This window comes from Galleria mellonella, unplaced genomic scaffold (genome assembly GCF_026898425.1).
Source record: "Galleria mellonella isolate WM207_F2 unplaced genomic scaffold, CSIRO_AGI_GalMel_v1 utg57, whole genome shotgun sequence".
NCBI lineage: Eukaryota > Metazoa > Arthropoda > Insecta > Lepidoptera > Pyralidae > Galleria > Galleria mellonella.
The window spans coordinates 8899796-8918933 of NW_026442119.1; positions in this window are offsets into that span (position 1 = coordinate 8899796).

Here is a 19138-nt window from a genome sequence, read left to right on the forward strand (position 1 = left end):
AGAGGGATGCTGTTGCCAATCCCTCTACTATTAAGTTCCTTTAGTTGGCTCTTACGACACCCACAGGAAAGGAAATCTATTCAATGTCTAGACCATACGAGATACTTTGTACAAATACCAGAGGGAGACTTTGTACAAAAGTCGATTGCTTGGGTACCTCCGTTCCATTTGTGTTTCTACCGTGAAGCAGTTGTGTTCGCATGGCTGTGTTTCGGTTTGAAGGGTGGGATATGGCGTGAATTTACAGGGTACAGAGGAATAACATCTGAGTCGTCAGGAATGGCAACGCATGGGGGGGGGGGTATCATGAGCGAAACAGTACACTCTGTTATGTCCATGGTACTGCTCATGTCTATAGGCGACGGTTACCACTTTCCATCAGGTGGAATGTCAGCTTGTTTGCCATTCCAAGTTGTATAAAAAAAAATACTGAACATGTGAAATATTAATTAATGAGGTTGTCATTAAGTATATATTTATATTAGATGACACAGATATGCGCAGACATGCTTATTAGGAAGAAATAGAGTAGCGCTTTTTTTTGTAAGTATAAAACAATATCCTTTTTCAATTTTTTTTTTGCACTTACAAAATTTCCCCGTTTTATTTTTCCTTTGATGTCACTCTTAAGTATCTTCAGCTACGAAAAAAAATAATGAGTAAAATTGAGTGCTACCGTAGAATCAATTTCTTTATAGCGGACAACGAACGTCATGTAAAGTGCGTTTTTGGTTTGAAAGAAGTCTATTCAGAAAATTTCAATCAAGGTCTTCTAATACTCGTAGAAAAGTATAAGAAAAAATACCAACGACATTAAGAGTGTTGAATTTTTAAATAATATTTTAAAATTCAACACTACATGTTTAGATCGTTATAAGAAAAAAAAATACTAATAAGTGTATATAAAATTGTCTTTATATGTGATGATGCAGTATATAATTATATCAAAGAAAAAATATACAAAACAAAATGTAAAGCACGTTTGTCTTTGTGTATGCTCTCAATCATACTAATATTATAAATATGAAAGTATATAAATATGTTCGTAAATATATTTGTTATTAAATCATACTTATACGCTGATTGCATTTGAACTTACCAGAGGGAGACTTTGTACAAAAGTCGATTGCTTGGGTACGTCTGTTCCATTCGTGTTTCAACCGTGAAGCAGTTGTGTTTGCATGGCTGTGTTTCGGTTTGAAGGGTGGGATATGACGTGAATTTACTGGGTACAGAGGAATAACACCCGAGTCCTCAGGAATGGCAACGCATGGGGGGTATCATGGGCGTAACAGTATACTTTATGATGTCCATGGTACTGCTCATGTCTTTAGGCGACGGCTACCACTTTCCATCAGGTGGGCCGTCAGCTTGTTTGCCATTCTAAGTAGTATAAAAAAAAAGAATAAGTATTGTACATGGATTGGTTGTATCTAAATTTAACATATTGGACACTTTATACACTAATTCATACGGGCGAAACCAGAGCAAACCACTAGTATTATATAGTACTTATAATAGTATATGGGTCCATTTTAATTTGAAGATTTTCCGCTACAATGCCCTTAATTAAATCCTTGTGGGTCAGAAATGAAATGCCCCGTAAACCTTCGTTTGTTCACTAATTGATGAATTTACCGATATCAAATTACTGTTGAAGGTAACCGTTAAATATTATTATAGTTATTTAATCGTTTTGTTGTTATTGACTTCTATTGTAGAGGGCTTAGCATTGAAAGTTATGAAAGCGATAAATTTTTGTACTACTTTTTGCCGACATCCTGCAGCAATCTAAGCCGCCGTCTGGCATTTTAAAACAGTCTAGGTTGACTGTATTAGCCATTTTCTCACGCATAATGGTCTTATCATGAAGCTAAATACGAAAATATCCGGATAAACCAACTTTTGAAATTATTAAAATTTCATTTACAAAAACAATATATCTGAATTATACTATATATTGTTTATAACAATATATGCCTAACATATGGTCCGCAAAAAAGATCAACAATGTAAAAGTGTGGCAAATATATTCTATCATTTTATTTTATTTATTTTTGCTTCCTATTTTTATTTTTATTTCATAGAATATGGAGTTCACTGTTTCCAAATAATTGGTTACGGAGATATGTTACAGTAGCGTTGTTGGTTTTCAATTTGACCACTGTTATACGTTGCTATAGAAAAGTTTTCGTTTTTTTTATTAATAAATGGTTTAAATAAATAAAAAAAATTCGTATCATAAATACTAAAATAATTTATAATACAAATATTTAGATTTAAAAAATCTGTAGAAAAAAATTGTTTAACATAAACATAAAAACATAAAGCGATCGAGTTGATATAGATTTTGTTGTTTTATAGTTGTTCAGTTTTTTAATTAAAATAGGAATATTCTTAATGAAAACTACTTCATATCTAAAATTATATCAAATTAAATCTTTCTAGTGCCTATAAAATAGTAGAATTTTCAATTATTAATCAACCATCATTGGTAATCTTCATCATCATAATCTTGAGAGAAAGAATCGTGATTAATTTTATTATTAAATTATCAATCATATATCGTAGTTATAATAAATAGTTATTGTTCTTAATAATAATGTTTTAACCTGTGTCAACAATAATTATGTACGTATAATTGTATTCAAAATATAAATGCCCGTAATTATTATAGAAATTTCTCTTAAATGCATAGAAGGAAACACTTTTATTACGTAATTAAATTTTAAGATCAGCGGAAAGGAAACCACCGCCGCAGGCTTTATTAATTATTATTATTATGAATATTGTAACGCATAAACGAACTGGAATAGAGGTGGGTGTTACTCTCACGATTTTCATAACCAATTTTCTAGAAATTGCCTCCAAATAGCTGTTGTTCAGAAAGTCATTTTACCTTTTAAGCAGTGATCCCTTTGTCGCCTATTCACTTAATTGCCATTAAAATTTATCTGACAATTTAAGCTTTGATTAACAATACAGTGGTTGGGGGATTTGTTTTAATGAACTAGGTAAAATATTATTCAGAACCTGATTACATAGTTGTTTTGCTTAAAAAATCTATAAAAGAAGTCAGAAAAAGCTCGGGATCAGTCATGTGAAAATAATGTCAAATGAAAAGTTGACGAAACAAGTAGATAGGTATACAATTCAAACGTAGATGGATGTAGATACTGGAGAGGACTCGACCCAAAAAAGAGACGGAGTCAAGAGTCTCCGCAATCGACTTGCATTTATAAGATGAGTTATGAAAATATATGAAGCATATGATATAATTATATAATGACAGTGATACACTGCCTACTCTGCAAGGGACTAAACGTAAAGATAAATGGTTATATCTGAATTAAAAATAAAAATAATTACGTAGTGTTACTTACGGTCACTAATAAATAAACCTGTTGTGTAACATGTAATTATACATAAACTTGTTAGAAGACATCTCTACAAAAAAACAACAATTTAGACAAGTTTTTCATTTAGTTATAAAACCAGACTGTTATTTTATACCTACATTTTAAAGGGCAATCATATGATTATTAGATGATTTTAAATTACAGTGAGTAGTAGCACTTACTGTACTTAACAATTATTAATAATTTCAAATCCAAAGATATAGTTATCATACTATAATTAGATACTACTTCATATGTCATTACAAGAATCAAACATGGAAACTACTGTGACTGCTATAATATAGACTGTGGTTATAATTAACTGCTATTATAGGTACTTACACATAAAAGTACACATTGAAATATTTTTTATGTGGTTTTATGAAAAAGATTAAATTAATTAAGTATATATAAAACAAGAAAGAGGGATAGATAATGGTTATACTGTATACTGTAATTTTTAAATTTAGTCAACTAAATAAACATTGGGCTGACTAAATTTGGCATATTTTTTCTAATTAAACAAAACGCGCTTATTTTCATAGTTAAAAAAAAACTTAATTAAAAGTTTCTAAGATCAGATCGAATATTTTCAATGGGAATTATTAAATAAACTATTTTTGCTAATATCATATAAATTTATATATGTACATATTGTTTATAGATATATTTGTATTAATTAAAAAAAAAACCTTTTTCAATTATTTAAATAATAATACATTTTATATCTATACACAGTAATGATAAACATCGTTAGGAATTATTGCACATTCTTGACCATATAATTTCTCCCATATACTGTATAGTAAACGTATATATATTCTATTCACGCACAAATGGTCTAATCTCGCCTGTGCTAAAGGTATACACTAGCGGGACACCAGTGAAGGATGATAGGTAAGAATAAAAAAACAGGTCAGTTAGTCAATCATGATGAAATTCAGCACGATGATTTCCAGGGGGAACCGCGTGGAGGTCGACCGGACAGAGTATATTGCCAGCAATGGAACTGGTAGTCCGCATTACTAACAATCCCTTCCCCCCGATGAAAAATGGTTAGCGTCGCATATAAACACGAACTGTACTATGGAAACAAGAGAGTGTACTGTATAGTTCATGATGCGTTGCTATTACTGAGGCTTCAGGGTTTTATGCCTTTGTACCCTCTAATTTTATTGCCATATCCCACCATTAAAACTGAAATACAGCCAAAAAAAATTGCACGGTTTTACCAAAATATTTGTATGTAATCACTATAATTCTTTAATTATATAGATATATTACATATAAACATCTACAAGTAGAAATCAGCAGTTTTTGGTTCACTTTCTTACTAATTAATATAAACCAACATTAGAACATTTTGCGTTGTAAAATAATTATCCAAATTGCAGGTAAAATCAGAAAAGTAATTTAATTACAAAAAAAAAAATCCGACGAATTGAAAATTTTCTTCTCTTGGTAGTTAGTTAAAATAATTCTTTGAATACACAATTATTATTACTAACTTGTTTTGAGGTATTACAGCGTAAGCAAAAATCTCGTTTGCAAAGAAACAATTTACCTGAGACAGACAAGCGGAACAATACAGCCGACCTGAATACCGGCCGTGATTACAGTCTCCGAGATGTGCTATAAAATGACTTATAATAATTTAACATCTTTTTGTACAATAAAAAAGAATACTTCCATCTTGACAAAATAAACTTTTGTTCCAGTAAAAAAAAATCCTGACATTCAGTCGTCTAAAAATTCAAATAAAATCTACGTAGTAATAAATGTCATTGATTGTAAATATTTCTAAACGTAATATACATAAAGGAATACAGTCAAATTAAGAATTTCTAAGAAAAAAATATAATAGGTACTATAATACGTACTAAATACAATTAACATTAAATATCATATGTTTTACGAAATTTAATTGATAATGTGATAAAATTTATAATGTATGAATTTATTATTATGCATATTAAATTGAGTAGTATCTACAGTAATACTTTACACATAGGATTTTTCAATAAAACTACTAAATTAAATATAAATTTCATCGCTACCGTTATTATTTCGGTCATTCATTGTCCATTTTTTTATGCAACTATAGATATAAGCAGTATCATGGACATAACAGAGTATACTGTTTCGCCCATGATACCTCCCATGCGTTGCCATTAATGAGTACTCAAGTATCATTCCTCTGTACCCTGTAAATTCATTGCCATATTCCACCCTTCAAACCGAAACACAGCCATGTAAACACAACGGTAGAAACACGAATGGGACAGAGATGCTCAAGTAAACGACTTTTGTATGAAGTCTCCCTCTGGTATCGCTGAGCAAAGAACTTCCCTATATCCACAAAGACTGATTCTAAGAAATTACAATTAGATTTTTTTTAAAGGCTTTCTTTTTGGCATGAGCGACATTAAGACATCTACAGAGGTGGGCAAGGACTCAAGTTATATTTTTATGCAAAGATTTCTATCACTACGATATTTCAATCTACCGACAAATTACACTTCTGTCGAACTTGTTAATAGTTTCTTTAAATTTAAGTATATTATAAAAATTGTATTAAAAAAAACATGTATTGCTTATGATTATAATCCTGGATGAGGTTATTTATATTTTTTTACTATTATCATAATGGTTCTCACCATACAACATAATAAACATAATCATGTTTCTCGCAAATAACAAATTACTAAATAACTCAGCTATTAATAATGTTTGTTTAGAGTTCCAGAAAGTAGACACTACCCGTGAAGGTCTGAGTGAATAATGGTTACGTATAGAGTTTGAATATGAAACTACTTAGTAAGCCACAGCACACGATGGTCCACGTAACAATTTATTAACAAAACAAGAAGTTATATTTTAAGCTTCGTACCTACTTTATGCAAACTTTTAGTAATAACTAGTTGTTAAGTTTAATATTAAATGATTTTAAATGAAAAGTTTGCAGAATTGTGAAAGCAGCACTTGAACATTTTTTTTAACGTGAAATATATTGCACAGAAAAATGATACGTCAAGATTATATCTATAAGAATTTATTTATGTTTAGCACAATTACTAATAACATAGGTATTCAATATTACTAAATGTCGACGACAGTCAAGTATTATGTAAAATATTTATCACTTTCTTTTGTTATATTTTATTTTACAGTACGAATCTAAATAAAATTACTTCGCACCTGATTCAACATTTAAATCCGTTGCCAGGATCGTAGAAATGCATTTCTTTCTATTGGATGAATGTGCTGGATCAGCGACTTAGATTATTCAGTGCACTATTATTACATCAGCCAATACATGTCTACTGCTGAACGTAGGCTTTCCCCATAAGGGGCATTTTGGTAGTAGGTGCCAGGTTTGGCAAGCAGGTTGGCAACCACAGTTAAACTTTTGGTAATGTTTTAAGAGAGAAGCGGCTGTTCATTCCTCGATCATTTAGTATTCTTAATCGTCTCTTAGTACACCATCGGGGGGTAGGAAGGAAGGATTGGCCCATTCTATTGTATGCCGGAGACACATAGTAGTCAATTTAATAGGTACTGAGTAAATAAAGACAATTTCTCCATCTTAAGATTTTCTTTAATATAAGTTGTTATATTAAATGATGTACACTTTACATAAAACATAAGAGTATTTAAATTATATCCTTAAGAAGCTAGTAAATAGGAATAAGAAATGTCAGTAGAGTAGAAAAATTAATAGAAGAAAGTAGTTTTACAAAAAATCTATGAACGTTTTGCACTCTAGTGATCTAGTCTTAAATTCTTCGTGAACAATGAACTTGGGAAATTCACATCATAAATCGAACGGTACGTTAAGTAAATTCTCAAAGACTATATATTCCTACAGAATAGAAGCATTTATTTTTGGCGTTTACTAACTTACGATGCGAATAGAGAGACTACTTCCACATTGTATGTATCCGTTTGTAACAAGTCTATCCCGCTTCCTTCCAAGTTAAAAGCTTCTAGTTTCTTGAGTTTGTTAAAAGCCGGAAAGCCAGTATGAATTGAGCCTTCGCCGTGAACACAATAGGCTGAAAAAGCAACATTAAGACAGGATTTTAGTCTTAAGTAAGGCAATGACTTGAGATACTATAATGCAGACGACTTAGGTTGTATTCAACTTTGAAATAATGATATCATTTTAGACGTTGACAGAAAACAATGCGATATGACGCGCGGCGGTGAGAGATTCAATCGAAATTTTCTTTTGTTGTATCTAAGAAATTTTACTACAATATAACAATTATCAGTGTTACATAATCACACTTACAGCCTAGTCTTAAAGCTAGCATATGCTATGTTATGAAGAACTAAGCAACGAACATCTGGAATCACAACCCTACAGCTTAGTCATTTCAGAAACGTTCATTTTATAAATTGGCCTGATCAAGAATCGATTCCAGAATCTCTTTTGCGCAAAGCAACTTGCTTACCACTCCACCACAGAGGTTATCAAAATTGAACTACTTACTGGTCTGGTTACTTACTTTTTAGTCCAGATCCTATATTATGATTTTGTTAAATTGCGTTCTGAATTTACAGTCCAGGTAATTAAAAAAATCACTATTCAAAAATTCTTAAAGTTTACTTAAATAAAAATATTTCTTTCTTTCGCAGTACGAGTAATATGCGTAAGACCATAACTTTTAGTGCAGACTCTGGTTTTCCGACTATTTCTTCCCCTATTACTCGAGAATTTCCGTTTTTAGTCTAATGCGATTCAAATAACTAAATCTCTATTTTCTATTAATCTGAGGAAAAGACTGATCACAAAACATTTTTATTCTTTGTTAATCCCATGAATATTCCTAAATCCTAAATCTAATTCATTACATTTAAGATTTCAGTTTTATTTTTTCCAGACGGCACATTGTTACCGCAAACGAAGATAAAAATGTAAAGCCTTGAATAATCACTATCGACACGTTCAGTCTTCTCAATTTTTTACTATAAAAAAATTGGATAAGTATTTATAAATAAAAATTGCTGAGATATCCCATAGTCACGTGCCATAATTTCTTCTTTTTTAATAATAATTAAAGGTTTCCATGTGTTACATTCATATTTATCTGGGTTTATATGTACGTAGACAGATTTATCTGAAATCTCTAGGCAAATTTTAATGATCCTTATAATAAATAGGGCATAATTGCAGAATGGTTCCATGACTAGCTTATCAAAATTTGAGTGAAATAAATATTCTTTTAGTCTATACCTTAATATTGATTCATGAAAAGAGAATCGAAGATATAAAAAAACACAGCGCCATGAAAAAACAAGAAAGGACGACATATAATGAAGAAAATGTACCAATTCAAGTTTACTTACCTATTTTCTCATAAATATAAATACTATTGAATAAATATATAAACATAATAACTAACATGACAATATTGTTATTTTTATATTGTAGTAATTATATTAATTAAAATTTTAATATACAATTTATAAGTAAAGTCTCCGTCTTCTATTTCAACAGTTTCACGGAAAATATTGCACGCAAACATGTCTAAAGTCAGCCTTGAAAGGAAAGAGAAACCCTTAATATTTCCAACCACCAGTCTTCGTAAATCGCCCGCAGTCATAAAAACAATTTACTCCTCTAAGACTTGTTTCAAGGCGACAGGACATAAGAGAGAATACATCGTCCGTACTTCAGAAATCTATTTCAGTAACAGTCCACCTGAGGCAAGCAGGGAAAGGAGCTCATTTCTATACTACAATGTTTTATGTTTGACGTACTTTAAAAGAAAGAAATTTTAAATCGTTTTTACATTCTAAAAGTCGTTTTACATTTTATACTTGTAAAAGGAATCGAAGAATTGTATTAAAATCTACATTGTATAAAAACATTATGTGATTATTAAGAGTTAATTATCGTATTATTGAAGAATAAGCAAGCTTGAGTGACAATATGCTGGTCACATAGCCCGAGGACAACCATAAGTAATAAAGGTTCTTGATGATAATACTGTATGGGCAAATGATGAATAAATGGAATGAGGGCCTCAAATTAATTGCATGGAGTCGGTGGATGAAAATAGCTTGGGACCATTCCTTATGGCAGTCTATGGCGGAAGCTTATGTTCAGTAGTTGCCAAATAATAAATAGATGATGATGATGATGGATTACAATATAATGAAATACTAACTCCCTACTCGATTTCAGGTAAGTAAGTATTTTTATCATCAATTATATACATTATCATCAATTATACTACATATGCTGCAGCTGCATACAGATCACATAATCATTTTGCCTTAAATCTAGTAAAAAATCGCGTTTCAAAAACCTTTAATCCACTCCAATTAATGTATTCTTGAACTTTTGAGACTGGCATATTACCATTTGGTGCTCCTTCAGTCTACAAAGGTCAATTTAGTTGTTGTATGAATATTATTTACGCTGTGTGGTCCCGATATAGAATGTACCCTATGAATCCCTTACTTTCCCGTGAGTGTCATAAGAGGTGACTAAGCGGATTTTATTGGTAAAGGATGATCAGTAACATCTCTCTTAAAAGCCTAATTGCGCTTGCTATCCTGCTTGCCAAGTTTGGCACTACTAGCAAGACCCCTTTTAAGGGGGAGACTCGTGATCAACTATGAACAGTTTACGGCTGATATGATGATGATATTATCATTTTTAATCACACTTATCAGGAGGTTGACTCTAGACGTTGTCGAATTGGAATCAAAATTAATATTACATCGACGTAATATCGACGTCATTTCAATATGACAGTCTACAGATCAGACTCTATCATTACACTGTAACTCCATTTAAGGTATACATATGTAGGTATACGTCTATTAAAAGTGTGTCCAGGGTATAACTAAATAAGAAATATAAGTTTTCCAAACAAGCCCATTGAGAGTTTTCTCCGTCTCAGAAGTTCAATAATACCTTATACTTTCAGGTTGTTGATTTAGAAAAGTGCACGATTCAATAGAAGCTATACGCAGTTTTAGAAGTAACTCCACATTTAATACTCGTGCGTTGAGCAAAGTCGACAAAAGTTATCTCTGCTCGTTACAACTGATGATTGTTTTACAAGTATGATAATAGAAAATGAGTTTCTAATACAGATTCTTAAAATAGTTTCTTTTGGAATCATGTAAAATTTTATCTTGCTGGTAAAATATAAATTACTAAAGGGAAGCTTTGTACAAATGTCATATGCTTGGATACCTTTACCCCATTCATGTTTCTGTTACCGATCAGCTATGCTTTCATAGCCGTATTTTGAATGGAATATGACAGTAAACTACAGGGTACGAAGGTATTAACAGTAGTCCTCAGGAATTATAACGCACGAGGAATATTACGGGTTTAACAATATATTCTGTGACATCTATGATGCAAGTTTACGGGTGAAGATTATCACTTTACATCATCGTCGTGAGCTATCAGCTTAACAATTTATAGTTATATAACAACATTATAACTACACATGTATGTAGAATTACATATCGGTAACAAGAACATTATTTTTTAAATCAAATCCCTGATTTTATTTTGCGATTTCTAAAGTGTTCACCAGTGACCTGTTATAAATTCGACATGTGCATTTTGACTACAATCCCTGGATTATGGCGCCAGATGCCGCAAAATAAAATAAAGCACTGAAAATCCATACGATTCTAGACCGTTTTCACTTCATGAAATAGCGTTGAAATGCATCGTATTTCGGACAGGATGTTTTTAATATTCATTTTTTATTTCCAAACGAAATACTTATGTAGATTCTAGCCCTTAATTTTTATACGTTTAAGCGTGTGTTAAAAATTTACCAAGTCTGTGAGTTATTGAAAAACCATTTTTATTTATATCTAAACTAATATTTTTTTTATATGACTTAGAATGGCAAACAAGCTGACGGCCCACCTGGTGGAAAGTGGTAACCGTCGCCTATAGACATGAGCAGTACCATGGACATAACAGAGTATACTGTTTCACCCATAATACCCCCCATGCGTTGCCATTCCTGAGGACTCAGGTGTTATTTCTTTATACCCTGTAAATTCACGCCATATCCCACCCTTCAAACCGAAACACAGCCATGCAAACACAACTGCTTCACGGTAGAAATACGAATGGGACAGAGGTGCCCAAGCAATCGACTTTCGTACAAAGTCTCCCTCTGGTTAATATAGACGAAAGACTAATATTAATATAACGTAAGAATTTTTTATACTTATTAAAAGATATATTATAATTATCATTATCTCAGCAATTATCTGTCTACTGCTGAACATTGGCCTCCCCTATAGACTGCTATAAAGAACGGCGCTGTACCACTTGCATCCATTGACTACCTGCAATACATTTAAGGTCGCCACTCTATCTGTGGGGGGTCAGCCTGCACTGCCTTTGCTCGTACGAGGTCACCACTCAAGAACCATTCTTTTCCATCAGTTGTCGGTTTTACAAGCTATGTGGCTATTACATTTATGTACATTGTCAACGATGCAATATTGTTTAAAAAAGAAATACTGTACAAGACAATGGTGGGTGGCTATTAATATTATATTACTATTAACTAAATAAAATCACCATTTTGAAGTGGGGGGGAGGGTCATCCTTCACTGTGTTTACCTATACAAAGTCGCCGCTCAAGAACTTTTCTTCCCCGTCGGTTGTAGTTTTTAAAAAGAAAGACGGTACAAGACAATGGTGGGTGGCTATTAATATTATATCAGTATTAACTAAACAAAAACACCATTTTGAAAGTTAAATTGTTAATCTTATGTAAAAAAATTTAAGTTATCATCGTTAATAAAAGTTTTAATTCAAAAAGTAAAATTACTATGTTGTGTTGTTATGTTTTATTAAAAATTTACTTCCGTCTTTGAAACACATTTTACTTTTTGTGATTACAATGACTATTTAGTATTTACACAATCATGTCGTATCGCACTAGCTTTATTGCTATTATATTTAAGTTTCAATTTCAAATAAGATATAAAAATTTGAAATATTTAAATTATTTATTAAAATTACCTTAAGATTTCTTATTAATCGAAAGGCACCGCGGCTAAATAGAGGCACTTAGCTAGCGTATTGGCAATTAGGTGCTAGATGCTTGTTAATGAAGATCGAACGTCCCTGAAGTATTACGAGTAAGGTCAGACAGGTAACTCTTTTAGCATATAGCTGGATCAACAGGGATAACTATTTTGTTGGTAAAGAATAGATTTTTTTATTTTAACATACTTATGTATTTACAAAGTATTTTGAACTGTTATTTTTGTACGATTCTAACCCTGGATTTGGTACGTTGTTATCTACAGAAAAAGTATTCAAAAATCTCGGCAGTTACTCTTTTCAAACCAATTTATGGTCAATATATGTGTAATATGACAATGAGCTGGTTACATAGCCCGAAAAAATTACAACCGATAGGGAAGAAAGGTTCTTGAGCGGCGACCTTGTACGGGCAAACGCAGTGAAGGACGACTCCCTACTAGATGTCAGTGGATGCAGGTGGATCAGGACCGTTCTTTATGGCGGTCTATTGGGGAGGCCTATGTTCAGCAGTGGATAATGGCTAAAATAATGATGATGAGAGATATGTGTAATATAATCTCATATTTGTTACAAATTCTGGCGTTAATTATTTTTGGTATGTAACATTATCATTTTCATATTAACCGTTAATTGTCCACTGCTGGACATAGGCCTCCTCCATAGATTATTACAAGGAACGACTCTGAGCTATCTTCATGCAATATACTTAATATTATTCTCGCAATATCTTCGTCAGTTATTGAAAACTGATTTTGGTGACTGTTTCTGCCTTACTAATTTTAATAAAGTTAAAAACGGTATTTTTTGTAGGAAAAAAAGATAGTTTTGTACTACTTCTGTAAGTATTTTTATGGTTGTCTTACACAATTATTTCACTATTATTGAATTGAATTTATTTAAATCTATTTAAATAAGTAGAAATTACTTCCGTGTTAAATGAGTGAATGGAATATATTTATCGTTCCCTTCAAAGAAAGATACAATACATACATAATAGTATCTACATAACACATACCTATTGGTGTTTTCAATTGTAAAGACATTTTATTTATTTATTTTTAACTATAACATTTAAGTCGATTGGTACACATGTATGTCTGTAACTACTAATGAACTGTCAGTTTTCTCATATTGGGTTTGCTGGAAGAAATCTCTATTGGAGATAAGCTCGGCCTTTGTGCACTATAATGTTTGTTTTTACATTTTAATAACCTTTTGTGTACAATAAAGAATAAAGAATACATAAGAAAATCAGCATTTTAAAAATCAAGGTGTTAAATTATTAAATTCCAATAATCATCTATTACGTAATCAACATCACAATATGTCAGGCGGACATTATTTATAACGGAAACAAGTTACGCCGATGTCATTGTCAGTCCAGTCCACTGGTAAAGAATATCGGGACTTCTTCGGGGCAGATCATTAATTAAACGACGGCAGATGTTCGGAAGAAACTTGCAATTAGTAAGGGAGGAGGGTAAATGGTGACAATAGAAACGTTTCGCTTTATTACTACTGGCTACCAAATGTATCTATTTTATATGAAACGATCTCGATACGGGTTTTCATTCATTCGACTCCTTTCACTGGGGGAAAAAAGATATACATATGTATACATATGCTTACATTTATATCTATTATAAAGAGCATTACATATATACTACATATTATATTACATTATCAATTTTTAGACTTTCGCGTTGCATAGTTTATGATTAATAAGAGACAGGAATTAATGAGGCCATTTAGTTAAATTATAATAATTTACCTGAGTTATGTCGACGTTTCAAAGAGGATACATAAGCCGAAGTCACGAGTAGATTGGTATAGTGCTGTCATGCCACTTCTAAGGAAATAGTTTTTTATTCTATCCACTCACTTTACCACATCACACAAATATACATCTTATAACGAAATAAGTATATACTGGTTCGCAAAAAAGCAGCTTCAGTCTTGAATGCACCGATAAACAATCTTTTTCTGATAAGTGAAAATGGAATGGTAACTCCGCCTGCACTATCGGCATACGCTAGCCACCACCACCACCAGTGACAGATGGTGAGTGAGGATTAAAACAGGGCAGTTAATCTACCATTCATTTATTTATTTTGATTTTCATTCAATTTCATTTTCACAGTAGCCGTACGGCTCACCTGACGTTAATGACTACAGCCGCCTATAACTAGCAACTCATTCCATAAATTCACAAGAATTAACCACGATAATTTCCAGCGAAAACCGCATGGAGGTCGACCTGATATAGCAAGCAAACGATCCGATGTTTCGTAAATATAAGGGTACTTTTTTTACGAAACATTAGATTATTTACGTACATATATAATTTAGAGATATTGTATATAAACGCAGTAGACGTGTTTATATATAGATTTGGTTTCGAACAAACAGTTGTTTTGGCTTGATAACGAAAAAACGTTAGCTTAAATATCAAAACATTTTACACTTTAAATGATATTTAAATTTAATTAGTTGAATACACAGTCCCAATAGAATTCATTAGTATGTACATGTTGGTAAGATTAGTAGGCAAGAAGTAATGCTGATCAAAGTAATATATCTATTGTAGGAGCTATAAATCCGAGCATCTATATCCTGAGAATCCATTACTTGGGACCCGGAACCGACATCAACGGCACATTTACTTCGGTGTAATAAAGTAGACAGAAGATTATAAACTATTCAGTTATCTATGGACTTTTATTAATACTCTTTTCTTAATGAAAATATTAATATAGTATTGTTTCCTTTTATTTATGATATTATAAATAAAATATTTATTTATTATAATTATATTATAATAAATGAATAAAACAAAAAAAAAAAATAACTGTCGTGAGTTACACTGTATTATAATTATATACAATATTATACTATTACTGTCTATATGTATATATATATAGTTGCTGCGCACATGTGGTCGTTGACACAGCCTTGAACCGCGCTCTTGAACAAGGGTCCCTATTGAGTTCGTAACTAGTCAGGCATCCCCAAATTTAAAACGTGAGTAAATCCGACATAAATAGTTATAAAAGAAAATAGGTCAAAAAAGCATAAATACTTACTTTAATACTACACATTTATCACGATTAGCTATTTATTCCAATGAAAACTCCTGCTGTGAAAACTTATAAACGTTAATACTGTTTTACGTGTTTGTAGTGTATAAGTAAAATAGTTACTACCAATGAATATAATATAATATAGTATAGGCGGCAGTTATCGTTTTCAATCATTAACTTATTTGGCATTTCATGTTACATAGAAAAATATAAAGTAGATAAATATACCGCCATTCAGAGACCATAGAGCTGAACGTGACCTATATCGTCAATCTATCAAATTTACATTTCTATCTTTTATGAGTCTTACGCTACTGTGGCAAAGATTGTTTTCGAATAAGCGAATTTCTGCAAAATACTGTTTATTGCATGACTATATTGAATATATTTTCTCTGATAGATCACCACAATGTATATGTGAGAACCGTCACCTATAGAGGTGAACAGTACTATGGGCATAACCATAATACTCCCAATTCATTGCCATTCCTGAGGACTGAGGTATACTTCTGTATCCTGTAAATTCACCGACGTATCCCAACTTTCAAACCGAAACACAGCCATTCAAATATACCTGCTCCATGGAAGAAACACGAATGGTACAGTGGTACCCAAGCAAACAACTTTTGTAGGGGGAAAGGGGTTGTTAGTAATGTTCACGCGGTTCACCCTGAAAACCGTCATGATTATTTCTAATGGAATTCGTCACGATAGGTTAACTGACCTGCCTTTTCATCCTCACCTGTCATCCCTCACTGGTACTCCGCCAGCATTATACCAATAGCGCAGGCGGGGTCACAATTCCATTATCACCCATTAAAAAAAAACTACTTTTATACAAAGTCTCCCTCTGGTAATGTTAAGTTCCTATTTAGCATTCAGTTTATAATCACATTCTGCATCTTTGTATCCAAACTACGCCAAAATTACTACATTAATCTACTTGCGGTATTCAAATAAGTACATAGTACTAATGGTAAGTATGCGAGAGCGAACCATTTTATTTTCAGCCTTCAAAAAACTGTCATTTCATTGTCGTTCCATAAAAATACACCTTTTATGACATCTTGGAAATAAAAAAATGTGTAATTTTTATTTAATTACAATTACAGCAGACAAATATTATCAGACAATATGAAAGCTTCTGCCTTTTTAAAGTGGTTTAAAAAAATCTAACCACACAATGTACACAAAAATCATATATCTAATTACAATCGAATCTTATAATAATTCTCAATTATTCATTACCTTTTTAAATTTTCGCGGTTGTTTAGACTTAATACTACTCGTATATATAACCTACGTATAACTAGATTTTACTCGTGACTTTGTCCGTGAGAGGGTTCAACCAACTGACCGAGATAAAAAGTAACCTGTATCCTTCTCCATCCTATATAATACGCGTATATCAATCACGGTTAAGACGTTGTAAGGTAACAAATAAACAAACTCACTTTAACATTTATACGTATAATATCAGTACGGATTAACAAATTTTTACCACGATATAATACAAACAGAAATATTTGCTCGTAGGATATGTTTGCATTTTAACAGGTATTATTTTTATAGGTACGTCATGTGAACTTGATTTTTGCAACGGCATCGAAATATCGACGCACTTAAACGATTAAATAATTGTGATAAGAACCCTTTAATTATGTATAGTGACCTTTTTTTATTTTATTTTTATTTAATAATTAGAGGAAAACTGTACAAAAGTCGTCTGCTTACCTATGCCCTACTTGTGTTTCTGCTGTGAATCAACTGTGCTAGCATTGCTATGCTTCGGTTTGAAGAGTGTTGTTATACCAGTGTTATACCATTAATAAAATACGAAAGCATGGCAATAGATCTTTGGTATGGTAACGCATGGAAGGTACCATGAGTGTCACAGTGTACTTTATTATGCCCATGATGCTGATCATATCTATTGGTGACGATCACCACTATCTATCAAGTGGATTATTAGCTTCTTTGTCACTTTAACTAATATAAAAAAATCTAGTATAATAAAGTATAATATCGCTTGTATTTAACTTAATAGCAGTTAAAGCTAATATAAACGCTTTGAGCAGTAATGTGTCAGCGTGCGACAGGGCGAGGCATCTCCAACTGCGTCCATTACTCCACACGACAAATGACCGAACGCCACATTCGTTCACTAATGGCTTTCAGGAAGGCATCTTACTCTGTGGCTTGCAAAAATGTCTGGCGACATGATGAATATGTACTAGCTTTTGAATTGATTTTAATAATGCCGATTGTCTGGGTGAATGGTCTGGAAATGGAAAGAATATATTTGTAGGAAAAAAATAATTTGTTCTTTTCACGAATGTTGTCAACATTTAGACGACTTTTTTATTATTACCTAAAGAAAATGGTTTTCAATTCAGGTGTATTTTTAAATGTGTATATAAGCTACTATAGCGATGTTATCATCAATTGATGAATCTAAATACAACATAAATTTCTTTTAAATTTACTTTCACATACGTTATGACACGATTTAAGTTTGATGTTTTTTTTTATAATGCAATATTTTTTTCATATAAGTATTATTGTTGTTGTTTAAGAAATTTAGTATTTTGATTTCACTCAGTATATTAAAATTCCTTTAATGTATGAAGTGAATTTTTAACTAAAAATATTGCATACCTATAAATTACACAATTCCATATAAAAGTCGAGACAATACATTTTATACCGATTCTAAGTCACAGTTACTTGGTTATTCTCTTGAAATAACTGTTTCAATAATAAAAATAATCATAAAAATCGGTCCTGAGGTCTTTGAGTAATCGGTGTCCGAACATTAAAAAGATACGCGACGAACATAATAACCTTTTCCCATTAAACGTTCCCTTTTCAGTAATGTATATGTATAGATAGGTCTGTGATTATTATCCTGTCTAGCGGATTACGAGTCTGAACCATAGATAAAACTCTTTTTATGTCTGCACTGATATTTGCTAAGTCAGTATAACGTTTCACAACCACAACGTCTACGGAACATTAGCATCGTGGGAAATGATTCCATTAATGACTTTGCCTTTTACTTTAATGATGTTTGCTGTTTTATCATAGCTTAATTTTGGCATGTTCAATCATAAAGCTGCCTACTAATTATGTTAATTAACATCTACCCATGATTAACACCGAATTAGTGCGGCTTGGTAGAACATGAACATAACGATTTTGAAAGCTCACGTCAAACATTTTGATGGAAACTTTACTCATTATTTTATAATATATACATAACTGGTTGTAACTTATAACCTTTGCGTTGCGTAATTTGGGTTATAAACATTAAATCAACAAAATGTTGTAAATGAGTTAACAAAATATTTAAGAAACTTAATTTAAACTGCGAATCTACAATAATTATAAATATGTGATGAGAACATATGTGAAAGTTTTCACAGATATTTCGTAGTCAGTCATTTTCAGATGTTAATTAAATTTGATCCTGTGTGAATACCGTAGCTAAGATATAGGACACTTTTTATGCGAGCAAAGTCATATAATTAAACTAGTATGTACAAGAAGAATTTGACTATATTTCATTATTGATAGTATACAAGGAACAATATTATATACTACAG